The 16,027-nt window shown below is 37.3% G+C and overlaps 1 protein-coding gene across 1 annotated transcript in view; it reads right to left on the reverse strand.

Annotated features, from left to right (window-relative positions):
• Nucleotides 1-16,027, reverse strand: part of FAF1 (Fas associated factor 1) — a 258,161-nt gene that overhangs the window by 167,102 nt on the left and 75,032 nt on the right. The gene's annotated exons all lie outside the window — the stretch shown is intronic.

Raw genomic sequence — 16,027 nt, forward strand, 5'->3', positions numbered from 1 at the left:
TCCCTAAAGTTCTCAAACTAGAGTTTTGTGCATTATAATCACTTATTGCTGCAATTCCCTTGGAAAAAGAGCATGTTTCTGGTTCTCCAGTTTCCCTTCATGCATCTTGGTGGGATGTATTACCCTTTATCAAACTGAGGAATGCTGGAAGACTAAATTCTGCTTAGGAAGTCTAAGAATTTATTCGGGCAGTACTCATAATTTATTCATGATTGTTAGGTTTCTATTTAACCACTCCTAGAAATTCTGCATAATTTGTAACAGAAGCCTTGCTATCTACAGGAGACAAAACTTTTACTTATACCTGCCATAAAAAAAAAAAAAAAAAAAAAAAAAAATTATTTCAGGGTTCTGGGAACTCGTTGTAAAAGTTCAAAACTGGGAGACAAGAAAGATAATTAAAGCTTCAACCACCGCAGCAAACTGTCCCAATTTTTGAGACAAGGGTCTGGTAATGACATTTCCAAATCTGATCAGCTCTTTTTACGTACTGTAAGGTACTGAAAGAATCTTGTCTCCACTCATGGAAGATCCTGGGCTATTTCTGATATAGATATATATGAAGTAGAGAGAGATATATAGAGAGACTCTATATCTTGTATGTATATATATCTATATAGATATATCTATATATCGAGAGAGAGAGAGAGAGAGAGAGAGAGAGAGAGAGAGAGAGATCTATATCCCTTATATAGATCTATCTATATCTCTATAAATCGAAAGAGGGAGAGAGACAGACATGGTGCACTAACCGAACAAAGCTAGACCTTGAGCAAAACTATTTTCTGTTCACAGACCTGAGTGAACACATGGCAGGTCAGAGGAAACATGCATAGGATAGAAGCGATATAAAGATAGCCACAGAGGAGTTCAGACACCTTTCATGCTGGAGAGAGAGGTATTAAGGACTAATCTTTTGATGGTTCAAACAATGGAAGAGTTGAGACTGACAGGACCACGCTAAGATCTCAAGGTTGGAGATCCTATGAGTTTATGATGAAAAATATGAACAGCTTCTATTAGGTCAGTATAGGCTGAAATTTTCTTCCATGGTGAATTAGGAATAATAAATTGAAATGCAGCTATTTGATTCCATACCCATTCTTAAGCCTTCCTGCAGAAAGTTAGGATTTGCTCGATTTGAATGAGACCTTTTAAAACTAGCTGGAAGAACATATAGCTGGAACAAAGATCTGGGTGTGACCACAGAAACATGTAAGCTCTCTGTTACAGTTTTTATTTCCAAAGGTGCTGTTTTTCCAATGAGCTGAGCAAGACTACAGCTGTCCCCCAGCTAGCGGGAGACTTAGTACCTTTTCAAGTAAAAGGTACAGCAAGCAGCTGAGTGGTTCGCTCTTAATTTGGCAACATGCTGTGAAGGAAGAGTGTTGAGAAAGACCCAGATATGAAAAAATCTGGGTTCTACTATAAGAGTCTTCTCTATACTGCAAGAACATATATTATGCCTTTTCAATAACACAGGGGGTTGGAGCTCTTTTGAGGTGTAGCAAGCAACTGAAAAAAGAAGAGATATGAGAGGAATCCCTCCTAGATACCCCAGGCTACTGCATAATGCTGATGTAGAGCAGCAACATGGCTAACATCCTGTACAGATACCAGTATTGCTCCATTTATTGCCCATGTAGTCATAAGAGCTCTCACGGGAGACCAACGTGTGTGCATATTCTCAGCCACAAAATAAACTAGTATCAATTGACTCTATTTCAATGCCATGATGGGCATGAAATAATTATTTTTGTCATTAGGACTCCCTCCACTTTCTTCCAATTGGGATTACTGAGTCAAATATTATAGCTCTTCAACCAAGCAGTTAGCAACATTTTCATTAAGAGAAAAATTGATGATACTTTTATGAGAGAAATGGGTTTTTTTACACAGTCATCTGTGCAAAAAGTCCTGTTTCCCGGACTCCGGCAGAAATCCACCAACAAGAGACAGTGGCCAAGTAGAGAAGTTCAGTTTCTATCAGGGAACCAATATTCTCCCAGTAGAAATCAAAGTGTACAAGTGTTCAATCTTTTTCTCCGGGAACAAAAATGGCCTGGCCACTCCAGACAAAAAATAACCAGGGTTAAATGGCTTCTGGAAGAGTTTCTCCCAGGAGACTGAACATCTATACACTTTCCCCAGCTTAATTCCTCCTGGGAACAGCTGGGGAAAGGCTCCCTGCCTTCCCAATATTAGGGTCACCCTAGTCTCAAGACGGCATGTAGGAGCAACTGCTCCCCCCATCCAGTAGACTAGGAAGTGAAGGGAACAGCTGCCGCCACTCTCTACTTCTTCCTCATACCAGGCACTGAATGGTTTCAGGAAAGGGAAGGGGGCTGAAAGTTTTTCAACTGCCACCGTGCTGCTCAGCTGGATGCCAACGGGATGCCAGAACCCAGACTGGGGAAAGCCTCCATAAGCCCACTCCCAGCCCCTCCAGCTTTTAAACTGCTGCCACCAAGGCTCAGTTAAGAGGCAGGGAGCAAGAGAAAGCCAGAGAGGCTGGGGACCAGGTGTGTAGAGGCTTTCTGTAGCCCAGTTCTCAGCTCCCAGTCACTCCAGCTTTTCCCTGGCTGCCCGTGCTGCCCAGCTGACCCAGAACAGCGCCGGGTAAGCCTTGGTACCACAATGAAAGGCCTCCACTTCGCCCTGCACTGTTCTAGGTCAGTCCAAAGGAGTGCAAGGAGTGGAGGCTATTTGTCTGTGGGGTAGAACTAGGAGGACTCCCACTAAGGAAGAATGTCCTCCCCTTCTCCATCCTGCCCCCTTCCCCCCACCAATTAGCTGATTGGTGGGATGGGGGAAATCAGTCTCCTGGGGCAAGAACCTACCCCCGCTGTCTCTGGCAGCTGCCACTTTTCAACAGCTGCCACTTGACAGTCTGCCCCCTTCCCAGGCAGGGGAGAAGGCAAGGTATCAATTAATGTGCTCCTTAAGGGCACGGGTGGCCCTGGGAGCAGGCCTGTAGTGCCCTCTGGTAAGAGAGCTCACCTGTGAAATTACTTCCAGGAGAAACGAACATCTGTAGGCAGCCAGTGCCTTTGCTCTCCGTTCTAAAAGCACCTACCTCAAAGCTCCTTCTCAATTTTTATCAAAGACATATTTCTGCTTCTTGTTGCGTCTCTGTTCTTCTGCTCTTTCTTCTTCTCTCTGCTTCACTGCTCTTTTCTGCTTGTCACAACACCAAATTTCACATAACAATAGTCATTAAAATCCCTCTTGTCTACATATGCTTTGCATTCACCTGTAATTTGGAGTGAATGCTCCTACTATACCTGTTACCTGGTTCCTTGAAGAAGCTTAACAGTGTCAACTAGCTACCTGAAACAAAAGCAATGATTTCACCCATATCGTAAGAAACAGTGTGTTGAGAAACAGATAAAAGCGTTTCTTCTCTCCTCTGAACAAGACCCAGAATCACCAATACCTGGGTGACACCAAGCCCAAGAGAAGTTTGCTTGCAGAAAACGCTGCGACTCATATGTAAAGCAAAGATATACCTGTTGTACTGGATAATAAATCTATCTTTCCTGAGCTACTCTCCACAATGGAAGAAAGTAATCTGGATGAAAGGAGTGAGTGCCGCAGCACTGTAGAATACCCTTGATTACTATGCCCAGGATGCTTCTCTCTAAAGATGATTAAAAACCCGTAAGTTTCATTTATGTCTGCAGCACTACGCTTGCATTCTTTCTGGAACAATTAGACCAAAGTAAGTCTTTGTTTGCTAATTCTCAGACAGGACTTTGTCTAGCGTTTCTCCAATTAGTCTGTTATATGCATTAGTCTGAAGTCAGGCAGAAAGCAGGGCAGGGTGGCACCTTAAAGACTACAGAAAGACCCTTCTACCCTGCCTTTTTTCCAATTAGCCTGTTTTCTATATACCTGAAGCAGATTTAACTTGAGAAATCATTCCAGTCTATTTCCCATAGAAAAATCTGGCCAGAAGGGATCCCAAGAGTTCATCTAAGTCCAACTCTCTGGTTCAAGGCAGCATCAGATCCCAGTGTAAAACAGACAAATGTTTGTCTGATCTGTGCTTAAAAACTTCCAGTCCACAGCCTCACTGATTGCGACAGGGCTTATCCACCTTCACAATTAAAAAGTTCTCTCTCACATCTCATCTAAATCCCCCTTGTTATAATTTATGTCTGTTACTACTTGTTTCTTGTGGACACAGACAACAATTGATCACCATTGTCTTCATAACAATGTTACAATTCTTTTTATATTTGAAGATTTATCAAATACCAGTTCCGTTGTCTTTTCTACAGATTAAATCATTCTAATGCTTCCAGTCTTTCTGTATATGTGATATATTCCACTCCTCTAATGTCTTTGTTGCTCTTCTTTGGACTCTCCAATTCGACTAAATTTGAAGTGTGATAACCAGATCTGGACCCAGCACTCCAAGATAAGGCCTTAGCAGGCTGAGCAGAGTAGAAGAATCCCTTCCCATGATTTGCATATGACACGCTTGTTAGTGTGTCCCAAGTACATTAGATCACAAACTGAATAGTAGCCAATGAGGCTACTATAACCTTCATGTCTTCTTCTGTTGTACTACAGCTTAGTCCTCATTTTGTATTTGTGCATTTGATCATTTCTTCCTACAGTTCTTTGCACTTGTCCTAAATAGACTGCATTCTTTTTAATACCATTTTTCCAGTTTATCAGGATCATTTTGATTTATACTCTTTTACTTAAAATGACTGCTATTTCACATGGCTAGCTGTCATCTGCAAAGTCAAGTGTACACTCAATTCCATCCAAGTCATTATAAAAAGATACTAAACAGTATGGGGCCTGGGACAAACCAAGGGAAAACTCCATTTGATATCTCCTCTCAGTTTGATACAGAGTGATTAATGACTACTCTTTGAGCACTATTTTCCAACCAGTTATGCACCAACCTCATAATCATTTCACTTAGCTTGAATTTTCTTAACTTTCTTACCAGAATTTCAGGGAAGGCAGTGTCAAAAGCCTTGCTGAAGTTAAGGAATATCATGTACTCTGTTCCCCCTCCAAATCACAGGGCCTGTCACCTTGAAATTCAAGTTGGTTAGGCATGGTTTGCTCTTGACAAATTCACGTTGGCTGTTACTGGTCATCTTGTTACTCTTTGGGTGTTTAGACTTGATTGATTGTTTATATGCTCCTATATATCTTTCCAGGAATTGAAATTACACTGACCAGTCAAATTCCCTGGGCCCTCCTTTTCCCCTGTTTTACAGGTCGGCACAATGTTTGTCCTTTTCCAGTCTTCTGGGACCTCACCTAATTTGCACGGGTTCTTACAGATAACAGCCAAAGCTTTCAAAATCTGTCACGGCTCATGCTGCTTTCAAGGGGAAGCTTCACCTTGGGTCTTCTCAAGGAGGAGTCTCCTTTCCTGAAGGACGCCCCTGAAACCAGCCCTAACGTGGCTTCACAGGGGCAAAACCTCTGGCTTTGAGGCCCTGGCTCTGTATCACTCCCACTTTGGAGAGCTCCTTATTTTGGTCAGCTCCCAGAAAAGGAGATGTTTCTTCTTCAAAGAGGAGGGAAGAGGAGGTCAGAGTGCTGATGTCCCGACCAGCACAGCAGACTGCTCCACTCCAAATGGTCTTTGCTGTGCCACTGTACTTGCCTGTCCTCCCTTGGACTCCACTCCATTTTCCTTGGGACTAGTCCTTGCTCTCTCAGACTCTCCCTCTTTCTCCTCACAGCCACACTCACAACAAAACAGTTAGCAAAACTATAGCAGTCACCTCGGAGATTAACACTCACTAAATCAACTTCAACATAATGTCATGTGGAACCAATCAAGCAGCAGTCTCCATGTCCTGTTGCCAGGGCCAAATTGCCATTTTCCCCTGGGGTGAAAAGGACATCTAGGACGTCCAATGTACGGAAGTAGTTACAGCAAAGGGTGCTCACACACAGCCCTGCGAAGCAATCCCTCTCCCCACAAGAACTGCAGGCTGGAACTCAGCCCACTTAACCTTTTTTGGCACAAATTACTCTACCCAATTTTGTGGGTGCTCTAGGATTCATCAGGCCCGGCTGATTTGAAAAAATAAAATCTAATTTATCCAAAGAATCTCTAATTTTTTCTTTTCCTTCTCTAGGTTGAATAACTGCCCCCTGCCCTTGCTGCTGAATGAGGAGATCATCTGACAGTTGCAATTTCTGTAAAGACTGAAGTAAAAATTGAAGTGTTCTTCACGCTGTCCATGATGTCCAATGTCCCTTTGCATACGAGACCCACGCCATCTTTTGTCTTCCTCCTCCTCACGTGTTCATGGAATGCTTTTTTATTGCCTTGTGTGTCCCTTACCACCTGCATCTGAATCTGTACCTTCGGCCTCCTAATTCTGTCCCTCCATGCTCATCCTATGGCTAAGTTTGCACTTCTCACAAGACTTCTTTTTAAAGTAATAGAAAAGCTCATAATTTGGCCAAGCAGGTCTCTTGCTAAGCTTCCTACTCTTCCTTTGCATCAGGACAGCATGCTCTCATGCCCTTACTATTGTACAGCCCTGAAGCAAGTTCAAAAGGGGTTGGAATTATATGCTATGGTAGATGAACAAAAAGTAAGCATATTATATCAGGTGCTGGTTCACCAAACCTACAGAGAGAAACATTTCCTCATGCTCTATGATGTGGTGCATCTGCAATGAAAACCTGGGCGGGTTTTATTTGGCTTGCATATTTATAAGCTGCTTTACATGGCAAGCTCTTATCAAATCTGCTGTCCACTATCACCCCTATTTATCTTGTGACATTACTACTGTCCAAGTCCCTCAAGAACATCTGTCCCTTGGATTATTTTCCACAAAATGTATTTTAAAGTAGGTGTAAAGCTTGGTTCAAATCCAAAAAACTGTGATCAAAATATATAGTTAGCAAATTGTTTGGCTTAATCTTTCATGTATGATGAAAGATTATTATCGTAATTCATTAGCAAATTACAGACTTTATAATGCAGGCAGTCACAAATTTGGCTTTGTATCAATCATTTTAGACCAGCTGGATAGAAATTCACACAACTCTGGGAAACAGAAAATGAAGTGCTCTTTCATTTTTAATTCACTTGAAACTTTAAAAGAACAATAATTTTTCTTCAAAAATGTCAAGTTTTGCAAGTCATTTAGTTTGACTGCACATATACATAATCCATATAATCTAGTCGCACAGCAACTATCCAACTGCAATGTAGAGTTTGATTCAGCAAGGACTGCTTTTAACAAAGTATGTAGAAAATCCTCTCTTTACACGGTTTAAGTCATGACCAAAAGTAGCATTTAATTGTCAGAAAAAAAATAAAAGAATATTCCTGCTGAATTAAAAGTTTAAAAATTAGTGCTTTAGCTACTGTATTCACAAGATGCAATATTAACAAAATTCCTGCTTTGAGTTTCTCCAGTCTGCTGAGATAACCCTGGAAAAAATGCTTGTTTTGGCTGTAGCTACTTTGCTTAAGCTACAGGGCCATGCAAGGGGACAGCTGTATTTGGGAGCAACTTAAAACAAATTTCATCCTGGTGGCATCTAATCCAGAGCCTGGTACAAGCAGCATGGAAAAGTCAGTGTCAAAATTAAACAATGCCGGCTTTTCTAGGAACAGATGCTTTTTCCTTGCAGCTGTAAAAACCTTAAAACAATCCTGTACCCTTCTGTCTAGTCACGCAACTACTACAAAGCAAGGCATAAATTTTGCCACTTATTGCAAATGTTTGCTGAGAGCTTTTACAACCCTTTTTAAAAACAGTAACAGGGATTTATTGAGGGTGATTATGAGGCGATTTTATCCCTTAAATGACTTCAGGGTTTTTTAATTTATACCCATGATTCTGGATATATTTACAAAGCAATAACTTTTTACATCAACATTTTATATGCTGCTTGAAACAAAAATAGGAATGCAGAATATTTTAAAGAAAATTATTGAGTGATTTTACTAAAGCTGTAGCAAAAATTTTAGCACTGAATATAATCAATATAAATCACCACAAATTATTAGGTTTTACAGCATTTTGTCTCTATTTACTACATATTAATTCGCAGTTTAAAACTGAATACATTTTTATAATAATCACAGACGTTCTAATTATATAATAATCATACTAGTTTATTAATAAAGACACCATAGGACATTGCAATGGCATGCGTCAAGTAATATGTATTATAAAAATATGTGAAATAACTGCCCGCTCACACCTGTAATCCTCCAAAAAGCTACACTATTCTAAGTTTACCAGAACATTTCTATGCAATCAATGGACAATTTTTTAATATAGACATAAAAACGGTCTTTCATTATTGAAAAAGCTTCTATAACTCGGTGAATGGAAATGAACCATCAGTTCCCACTAAATATGCAATTTGCAGTGTCATCAACCCAATTCTGTTCCACATTAACTGGAGATTTTTCTTTGATGCTAGCTTTTATTGCATATTTAACTGTCAAAGCACCAGGAGGATGTTTTACACAGCTACAATATTTTAAAATACTTTCTTACAAAACACTCACTCAAAAATTGTGAATGTTTCCTTTCTTAAATTAAAAAAAAAAAAAAAACTTTTCCAGAACAACAGTTCATTAGCACCTCACTATTTATAAGTATAATTGGCTTGTTTGATGAGAGAACAAGACAACATTAGCTTACGCTGTTATAATCTGCAGAAATAAAATGTAATAATATGGAGACAAGATAGCAATTTGTTTTCTTAAATGTATTTATAAATTATAAAAACATAAAATTATTATATTGTAGCTAATATAGAGAAATGATAGAGTATGGTTAAACTACAGACCACAATACACACAGAGGTAACAAACTAAAAAAAACACTTAATCCACTAGCACTTAATTTGGGGTTTGTGATTAACATAGATATCTTGCAGGGCAGAACTGTTTCAGGTGCTGCATATTACTTTGCTATTCTGAAGGGCACAAGCGCTGGGAATGCAGCTGCTTCTTATGTTCATAAACTCTAGCTTCTTACATTCACTTATCATTTCATGCTAAAACCTTTTTAATGGCCAGCAGCACTACCCAAACTCTCTTTAGCTCTTTCAAAGTAGACTATTGCAAATACCCATACGAGAAAATTACAATACTGAGTTATTTTGTTGAATTACACAGTTTTCAACAACTCGGTTTGCTAAATTAGGGCCTGATCCAAAGAGCCTTTAAGAATAAATTTCCTTAAATCACATGAGTAAACCCATTCACTTCCACATGATTACTTACTTCTAAGGGTAAAAGACAACTCACATGACTGAGCATTGGCAGAATAGGGCCCATAACCAGAATTATAAAAAATGATTCTTTATTACTTTCAAATTCAAATAAACGGACCTTTTAACCTTTAAAGGTTTCTCTCAGTTCAAGTCCCCATTTATGGGGTATAGATAGACACACAGACAGAGAGACACACATCCACAAACTACAAGTGTTCACAAATCAAAAGCTAACAGATGTGACTTCTAATTAGTTATAATAATCTGTGCTTCAATGCTATTGGAACAAGCCTCTCCTTCCTTTGAAATTTAAACAGCTTCCTTTGGAGTTTTAAACTCTTAGTGTACTTCTAAGACAATATTAAAAACACAAAAATCTCCTGCTTTCAATGAATTTTAGACATCTACAGTGATAACTTTATGAAAGGAAAATATTAAATTATAATTATCCTAAACAGACACAGTCTTGTGAAACTAACCCTACATTCATATGAAAATACAAAGCATTGACTATAATGAATTTGATTCATCCTTGGACACAAAGCTTTACCACAGTAAACTCAGTCAACTGTTGCTCTTGCTTTTATATTCATAGTACTTAAATAGCGCACTTTAAAACAAAAAAAACCTCCAATTGGCTTTTCATACATCCACCCTCCCCAAAAATAACGCACTTGAAAAACCCAAATGATATGAAAAGGCTTCAAGGCCTCTTTTCTCCCTTTCATAGCACTTTTTTTATTTCTGTTTGCAGTAATCTGCCTTTCACTTTCTCATTGCTACAGAACAAACGAGGAGGCTCAGCACTTTGAAAAGGGGGCTCAATGTGTAATGGGTCCACTAGAATTAATTTAGTTGCACCAAATCCATTGAGCACTGAGTTTTTTTTCTCCCCTCAAATCATTTTGAGTCGGACGCAGCCCCCAGCCTTTGTAATTCTAGTAAAGCACTTAAAGTGCACAGTAGGTGTTCATCAGGACCATCTGGTCAAAAGCAAAACAAGCTGCTGATTTTGCCTTTGAATAGAATGAAGCAAGTGTGAATTAGTCTCTTCAATTAGCACTATTACAACCTGTCAAGTGCATATTGTAAAACAGGATTATTACAGTATTGGTCACCAGTGCAATTATTTACTCTCTGCCTTTTCTTGCATATAAAAATGTCCATGTTTATTAGTTTCTGATAACTGAAAATGGTTTCTTTAGTGCTACGCACTTCTAAACCACTAAAACACGAATTAGAGATTATGAAACATATTCTGTCAGGAATACATTGCGTTTCATAATTAGTAGAGAAGTAAAATAATGCCCTTTATCTCATACGCTGTTTCTGTTACTCAAGAAAGAAAAGAAATAATGACTGTATAGATTTGCTTATACCATCTCTTAAAAAAAGAACTATTTCCAAAAGCAATTATTATAATATTTTAAATTCCTAAGAAAGCTGTCATTCCAAACAGGTACATGGTGGATATTTTTTCCCTTCTCATTTCCTAAGGGGCTCTTTTTTCACATGTGTAACATGTGACCATTTTACAAAAAGATTATCACCAATTTATTCAGCTGATGCAGCCTGGTTTAACAAATATGCTGTTATTTCTCAAAAGTTAATGAGGAAGCAGGAATACTTTAGGGGAAACAAATTGAGATTTTCCATAACAAAAATCTTAAGCATCAAATTCGTGACTTTTAGCTTGAGAAAAAAATCGTTATTGTACTTGTCAACATCTAATTATGGCTTTAAGTATGTCTTAAAAGGTCAAAAACATTAACTTGCTACATAACACTTGTTTATTATTATAGGACAACAGAATGCTACAGAGAGGGATGCTTGAGAAGTGTGCGCTAGACTATATTAAATCTAGCTGTTAGAGATCACATTTATTAAAAAAAACAAACCCAAAACTCAGTTTTAACCAGTACTTAATGGTCACTTAATTCAATATTATAACACCTCTTTAATTTCTCAGATAATAAATCACTGACCAGCCCCAAAAGCGCGGAATTATGTGCATTCTTCAACGTTTACTGAAAGCTGAAAATTTATTCCTGATCTATTTTATATCATAAAAATATAACAACTATTTATAAAGCACTCATTAAGAATTTCACATCAATAAAATTAATTTGCAATAGATGTAACATATCAAACAAGTATTCTGACATTTTGACATTTGACTCAATCTTGGGCTAACTTATTGCACTGTAATTATTTAACCCTGATAATGAAATGATCAATATAACTACTTACGTACTTCATGTTTTACAGGCCAATTTCTGACCCTTGCTATGAAGCACACTTACTCCACAACACTTGTTTTTATAAAATAATTTTCAAATCATTGATACTCAAATATCAGACAAAAAAAAAAATATTCTGAAGTGCTTTTCTGCACGCAAAATAGAATCCACTTGTATGCCTACATTTATTTCTTACCGTTAGCTAGATCTCTTATACGAGGTCTCTCTGTATATTTTATGTATATTTTTAATGCCTAAATGACATCCATCTATCCATCCATTTACCAAAATTAAAAAAGAAATGGGACACAACGTAGTCTTTAAACTATGTAAGTGGCTCACTCTGAATACAATTATATTTTTAGCCATAAAACCTACCTACCAAAACATGAAAACAAAGTGTACTACAGAAAAATATGACAATACCAATGACAGTGTATACATGTTAAAATATTAATAACTATGATAAATCTAATTGTAGTCTATCCATTCAAAAAGGGCTCAAGTGGTGGATGATAAGTTATATAATGCAACAACTGTATAGAAAATTGTGTTCCAGATCCTCTGTATATTACCTATACTAGTTTAAATTAATAAACCTGAAACACTGCTAGTATGCAATTAAGATTAGAAACAATAGTGTGGGACTACCAGGGATGGCTTATGATGACTATAGCATATACTATGCCATCAAAACTCCATATAATAAGTCTTACCTCCGCACCTTCCCATATGCTACCTTAAACATTAAATCATTGGGAACCAAAAAAAAAGGCTACCTTATCACAGGTGCTAAAAACACTAACCAGCTCTCTTCACTCACATTAGCCTGCTGGCCAAAGGACTTGATGAAGGGGCAGCTACAGCTCTGCAAAGGCAGCTTCAGTTTGGGAAGATAGTTACCTCTTTGCATTCTATGTGTATATCTCATGTTCTACCAGGAATCAAAATGCCTGGTACATATGTTTTGCCTGGCATTTCCAGTAGCAGAAAAGCAAAAGAACAGATCCATTTTCAGGAAGACTTTAGGTTTCTGCACATTTTACTTTTTTCACCCTTTAACAGCTGCAGCTTGTGTACACTGGGTGCTTCTTCCCTCGCCTTGCACACAAGGAATCTCAAACAAGTCTTTCAAAGCCAAATACAGTCTATACGATAGGTAAATAGGAACGGTTATACTTTTTAATGCAAGCCTCAGGATAGTTAAAATGTTATGAATAAGTTATTTTTCTATTCAGCTGAACTTAAACTACATTGAACACATGTGTATTTTATTGTTTGTGACAGAAACAGTACCAGAATCAGAAAGTTTGTCACAATAATTAAGGCAGCATTCATTTATTAACCCTAGCTAGGCTGTTCCTCATTGGGATGAGAGTACAAAGTCGCTTTTTAGAACAAGTTTTCAACCTCTCTCCTTTCCTAAAGAAATAAAAAAAAACCCTTTCCTCTCCCTTGAACAGCATGCCCATTAATGAAGATATACAGGGAAAGATCAGCTTAAATGTTTGGAAAAGTGAATTAAGCAGCTTTTTTTCCCAAATAAAAAGAAAATAGGCTCAAGGGGATGGACACTAAAACAAGCTATGTTGAACACAGTAATGTCTTACAATAATTAGTCCATTCTTAGTCATTCCCACACATCTAACTACAGTCCTGTTTATAGCTCCAAGATTCAAAGGATATTCACACCTCTTCAATTTCCAACTGCTGCTGACATATGCAAGTTATCATAGCAATGCAAAAATGTTCAAACTCTCAAATTAACAATTTCTCTTGGACATACAAAATTCTCACCACCCTTTCTAAAACAGTTTGCTATATAAAACACTGGCTTTTCATTTAAAAAATTAGGAATTTAGAGCCTCCAAATAGACTGAGCAAAACATTGCTAATTTCTGCATGAAAATTAAGATTATAGGGAGGAAAAAAAACAATCAAGAGTTTTCTTGATACACTATCTGGTCAAGACTAATTTAATAGAGCAATTTTAAAAGAACAAACAGATGTTTGAAACCTGTGACAAATTAATTTGCAATTTAGACCAACTTGGTATCATTAAGTTTCTGAGTTAATAACTCTCCTCCCCCTTTCTCTCTCTCACATGCACACCCAAATCCCACACATCTAAAAAGACAGTTTCAATTCCAATTTTTATTCTGTTTTTAAACAGTACTAACAGCCATATTCAGTTAAAACCATAAATTATCATCTAGATGTTTCTGTACAAAAAGCTGGAGATAAATACAGGATATAAAGAAGGGAGAGAATATGGTTCCAGACCTGAACTCTGGGGGCTTAAATCCATCCATTGTAAAATTATCTGCCCAATTATTTCTAGTAGGGCAATACGTATGTAAAATAGCAAGCATTCTTGTAATAACCATTCTCCAATTATTAGATATTTTTAAGATACAGTCTAAAAGAAAAGCACAGAGCTAAAACTGAAGTAGTAATCATAAAGGATGACAGTTAACATGACAGATTTAACTCTCTGCAAAATATTCACAACAGTTTTAAAACTGTTATTTAAAAAATAGTCCGGGGAAGAGAGACACATTTATCCCTTTAAAGTCAGCAGCATTCAAATATATTTAACAACCCAAACAACTGGCCCTGGAGAGACAGTTGCATCCAACTGTGGCAAGCGACGGAACATTTCTAGAATTTTAAATATTTCTTTTAATAATTGATATAGTCATTTTGAATCTTTCTGCATAGGATATAAAGGTGTGAGTAGATTGCATTAACACTGCTTAAACATTTCAACTTGTCAGTATGGCCAACTCGATTTCTGAAATATTTGCAGTATTTTCCCATCGAAACAGTAATAAAGGTAGAATAAATATATGCCACTGCTTTATAATCACTGAACATTAATGAATATTTTATGTCTTTTTAAATCTCCCTGTTTAATTTAAAAGGGTGAAATTAAGTCTCCTTCCTGCAATATGCCAATTATCTGTAAATCAAACAATAACTTGGCCATTATACTCCTTTTTGTTAATATACGAGAAGCTAATTTGAAAACACTGAATGGTGTTTTTAGATAATAATTGAATAGTGCTTCCTGCCCCCTTGTGGTTGACAACTGCAACTTGCATAAAGCATTTCAACTACCACAAAAATATAACAGGGGATAAGTAAACTATTAATTTGTTAAAGTGCAAATGAGAGAGTGAAGAACAATCTAACAAACTCAAGGAGAAGGAAAAAAAAAAATCACCAATCTTCCCCCTGCCGCCCCCAAAAAATCATGAGGCCACTAAATTAATCCGTTTCTTGCTGTGGTTCTCATTCTTTGCTAACACGCAAAAACTGAAAAAGCATTAGAGAGTTAACATGCAAAACAATGACATGGTGTTGCAATTAGATCAATGTGAACAGCCCCTTCGGCTCATACAGATCCCCACTGACTGTTGAAGATGTAAGGGTCCACCTGTTCAATTGCAAGGCAAGGGCCTGAAGTAAGAAAGAAGATCCAGAGTTCGATTTTTTTATTCTAAAACACTTGCTTCAGCTCAGAAATTGCATGGATAATTTTTCTACATCCAATGTGGTGCGTTACCTAATGGCATTACCCAACACAGTAAAACAGGGTGAGTAAAGAACTCCATGTTAGACTTAATAATGAATTTTCTTCCTTTTAGTGGTTTAAACAGGAATCCTGAATTTTAAACAGCTTGTTTTTAAATGAAATTGCCTTTGTGTACCAATACCATAAGACACTGAAATCATTCCGTCACTGTCAAGAGACAAGATATCTTCGGTGAACATAAAAATACCCAATATTCTTTTAGTCACTGCATCAGGTTTCAGACGCCTAAAGTGCAACAAAAATCTTTGGAGAAACAGCATATTAACAAATTTGCACAACATGGATAAAAAAAGATGCACATAATGTGTATGAGATTAATTTCCTTTGAGGATTGTCAATTTCATTTTAACCGTTAAAATTAAAAAGCACAAATCCACAATCTTAACGTACTTTCAGAAATCTTCAAAAGGCACTTTTATTTAGAAGAGTGCACCTCCTGAAAAGATAAGTTTCAATAGAGTACGGTTGTGTATTTACATTGCGAGGCAGTTTAATGCATTAACATCTGCTTTAAAGGCAACAGACTTTCACAAGGGGGAGAGGTTTTTTTTATTTGAGAGGGTGGGGGGGACGACAAGCAAGTTTTAAAATGACCCAGCTAGAATTCCCAGAAAAAAATAGTATTTATACAGGAGATGACAAATGTACACTTTGTGTGGGTTCTTATTCCCGTAATATGATGGAATCATTACTCTGTCATGCATTGCATGGCAAAAAATTAAAGAAAATTTGCAAAATCTTACAAAAGTGATTGAAGGGAAAAATCTCAGACCAATAATAAATATGTACTTCAAATGGAAACCAAATATTTACTTTTCAGAACTGCCATAAGGAACTGGTAAGGATTCATCATTCAAGCACATTTCTAGAATAAACTTCCCAAATTCTTAGAAATGGGTTATGCACTAGGTGCCATGTGAAGCACAGCAATGGGCAACAATCTTTTCCT

Source organism: Alligator sinensis, unplaced genomic scaffold (assembly GCF_000455745.1).
Source record: "Alligator sinensis unplaced genomic scaffold, ASM45574v1 scaffold256_1, whole genome shotgun sequence".
NCBI lineage: Eukaryota > Metazoa > Chordata > Crocodylia > Alligatoridae > Alligator > Alligator sinensis.